Source organism: Pterocles gutturalis, unplaced genomic scaffold (genome assembly GCF_000699245.1).
Source record: "Pterocles gutturalis isolate BGI_N339 unplaced genomic scaffold, ASM69924v1 scaffold14314, whole genome shotgun sequence".
In the NCBI taxonomy this organism is placed as follows: domain Eukaryota; kingdom Metazoa; phylum Chordata; class Aves; order Pterocliformes; family Pteroclidae; genus Pterocles; species Pterocles gutturalis.
In genome coordinates this window covers 374-3890 of record NW_010130856.1, presented here as the reverse complement: position 1 = coordinate 3890, position 3517 = coordinate 374, and the positions used below count along the sequence as shown (strand labels likewise).

General features: G+C 44.6%; 1 long non-coding RNA gene across 1 annotated transcript; it reads left to right on the top strand.

The window, feature by feature from the left end:
- On the top strand, window positions 1-2983 carry LOC104466834. The gene is made up of 3 exons (XR_727607.1): window positions 1-1685; window positions 1973-2047; window positions 2913-2983. It is a non-coding gene; the product is annotated as an uncharacterized LOC104466834 (long non-coding RNA).
- The last annotated feature ends 534 nt before the right edge of the window (window positions 2984-3517 follow it).

Here is a 3517-nt window from a genome sequence, read left to right as displayed (position 1 = left end):
CAGCTCTGACTGTCTGCAGCAATGAAACTTGGTGTAGTAGCTAATTTAAAAGCAAATAGTCATGTCTGCTCTAAGTCAGTCTGTAACAAGTGGGTACAAGAAATGACATTAAAGTGCTTGCATTGTGTTTCATCTTGATTTTATCTGTGTATGAAGTACACTTTTTCTCAAAAGCCTACCTGAAGCTCAGAAGTGTGGTGTCAGAATACATGCGTACGTGCTAGGCCCTCAGATCCAATACTGGTGCTGTCAGGAGAGAACACGCATAGCGTGTACGGGGGCTTCACTGTGACATTAAGCATACAAAGTGTTGATTTGCTTGCAGTTTTCCCCATAGCTAAACTCTGAGGCCTGTGAGTAGTTCTAGGACTTGAGCAGTAATGGGGTTGCATGTCTCTGTTAATCATTGCCAGCTGCAGTGACATGATCAGGAAGGCCAGCGTTTTGTTCCATTATGTTAAATGAGGCTAAGCATGTTGGAAAGGATGCATAAAAAGTATGCTGTTCTGGGTAATTACTTGGCTTCTTCCACTATGAGCAAGTTTGGAATCGGCTAATTAGCTTCAGATTTTTTTTCTCTCCATACCAGCTAGTGGGGCTTTTAAATAGCTGCTTACTGGAAAAGGAAAAAAAGGGAGGATTGGCCTTCTCCCACCTCTGTCATTGCTGCTAGGTAATGATTGACACGTTAGGACTTGGCTGTGCAATCCCGCAGTGGTCTGTGAATACCCCATCTCTATAAATGTTGCTTCTGAACACCAGTACTGAAGAGCTAACTGAGGAGGGTTGGGAGGAGTGTGGCTATAAGTGAATCTGGAGTGTTAAAAGGATGCACAAAGATATAGTATCCCTTATGCATGGTGTTTGTTGCTATGGCATAGAAAGCAAAACATGCATACTAGGCTTCTGCTCCTGAGGGCCATGATAAAACCCAGGTGGTGGGTTTGAGACTAAACTTGAACTTCTCCCTGCCTGGTCCGATCCCCCTGTGACCATGGTGTGACTTGCCTCCCAACTCGAGGTGTGCACAGAACCTTGTACTGCATCCCTAGCTGCTGACCAGCGCAGTTTGCCCTCAGCTTAGCTATACAGTAAAAGCGTGGGGCTTCAGAAGGGAAGAATCTGTTGCTGGGAATAAAAACAGTCGCCTGACAATGCTAACCTCTAGTGTCTTCCTTTGGCTTTTGAAGCACTTTAGGACTATTGAAGCTGAGGGCTGATAGGAGTCCGGGGACATTGCACTCCTTCATGAAGGGGAAGAAAGAGGGCATTACTGGGGGAGACAAACCAGGGTAAAATAGTTGAAGTAGCTCAACAAAATTGTTCATGCCTTCACATAAGGGATAGTATACCTCTGGCTGCAAAAAACTTTCTTGTGCTCAGACTGGTGGTTTACGGTTTGTGCTCAGACAAGCTGCAGTTCTTCAGTCAACTACCTGCATATTCCTTCATCTCTTTACAAGTGTTCAGGCTAGCCTATTTCTGCCCCTTATTCTTCCACTTAATATTTCGGAATACTTTGTAAATTCCCCCTCGTAACTAATCAGTCCATGTATCTTAAAACCTTATTTTTAAGTTAGTTTTGAAATGGTCACAATTTCCTGTGTATTACTTTAATAACTTCAGTTGTTATCCTTTAGGTGAAGATGAAAGCTGAGTGAAACCGGAGTGCTCATCCATGGGAGGTAAGCGTAACTTCTAGTCTCGTTCTGAATGGGGGAGATAATAAAGGCTTCTGGACACGTGGCGTTCAGTCACTGAGTAACTTTGAGTTGGTGAATATTGAGAGATGAGTACAAGTGACTGCATGTAGGGTAGCACTTAGTGCCTGCTGTCAGGCTGTGGGGTTAGGCACCCAGATTCCAGCTGGGCTTGGTATCTGAACAGCAGTGGTTAAAATACCTTTCTAGATGTGGGGTTATATAAATGATGTTAAAGATCCCTGTGAGTATAACTTCTGAATATTTTTCAGTTCAGGAGCTGGGCATGAGCACATCCAGCGTGATGTACAGTGATACGTGGCGGGACCAAGGTAACAAGTGAAGAAGTAAGTAGTTGGTGTCCCTGTGGTGCTGTAAGAGCTCTGCAGCCCATCCCCCTCGGATGTATTGTGCAGTTCCTGCCTGAAATGGCCCTTGATTAATCTCAGCTTTGTACACAATTTCTGAATCTTTTGTAGAGCCAAGATCTAACCATTGTTTGAAGCTTTTCAGCCCTGCAGCGTGAGATAAACTCTCTCCTCTGAATGCTGTAGGTGGTCAAACAAGAAACGACGGTTTCTATATACAGGGTCCAGTGGAAGGGATGTAAGTGGAGTGGGTGATTCTCCACAAGGAAAAAGGGAAACAACAGAGCAGCTGCTTCTCAAACACTAATCTCACTAAAAGTTGTTAGCTGCTTTTCTGAAATATTTAATGAACATTGAACTTTCAAAATAACCTGGAAGGTAAATAAACACATAGAAGAGCACAAGCAGATAGTGATTTAGGGAAATAAACTAAGTTGCAGAGCTGGAGTTAAGGAAATTTTCCCTCTAATTTACCACTTAAACTACAAGGGGGAGCTTAATCTTATTTTAAATCTTGTGTGAGGAGCAACATGCAAAGTACCTTAACTCACGAGTTGTGGGTGAGTAACAGCTCAGATACACCACAGCTGAACCTGTGAGACATTTGTCACTGCTGCTCTTGTTTCTTGGGTAGCAAAACATGAAGCCATTGCAGATCTTTCAAATCTGTGAAGTAGATGAAAATGTGAATGCTGCTCATTTAACCTCAAGTTTACCTTGAGAACTTGGGAGAACACTTGACAGGGGCATGACCTGCTGGTGCACTGGTTCCCTTTCCCTGTTAACGTGTGATTTCTGCTGGTGTTCCTAATGCTCTTGCTAACTGTGTGCTTTGTACTTGCAGAAGAAGAAGTCTGAATGCAATGAAGAGGAGCCAGGAACACACAGATTTTAAAAATAAAATATTATTTTTTTATATAAATTACTTTTGTTTTTTTCCAGAGTGTATTCAATGAGCAAACGCTCTGTTCCACTTCATGTGGTCTGGATGAACTTGAGAAAGACACAAATAATGCTGTAGGAGGGGACACAGCACTGGAGTGAGAAGAGCTTGAGTCATGGGATCCTGCTCTGTATTATTTCCTGCTGGGATTGTGCCCTTGGCTTCCCCTTGCAGTTCAGGTGCTGGCCCCGTTTTAGGGCTGTGTTCCTTTTTTCAGCGCTGCTTTTGCTAAATGACTGAGGGCAGCTATGAGATACGAGGTGGTTAAGAGTCTCATCCCCCCCAGACACCGTGTCCTGCCCCAGGGGCTTCTCGAGCTCTGGTGCTGTGCCAGGGCTTGGGAAGGGTGGGGGCAGTGTGACCCCCGGGCAGGATGGTGCTGGGACAGCCCTGGGCTCAGCCCCAGCTGCCTGGGAAATGCAAACACATGGTGAAATCGTGTGATTTTGCAATGTTAGCACAAAACCAACCTCTGTCCCAGCTGTGAGTGCTCCGTTCTGACGGTG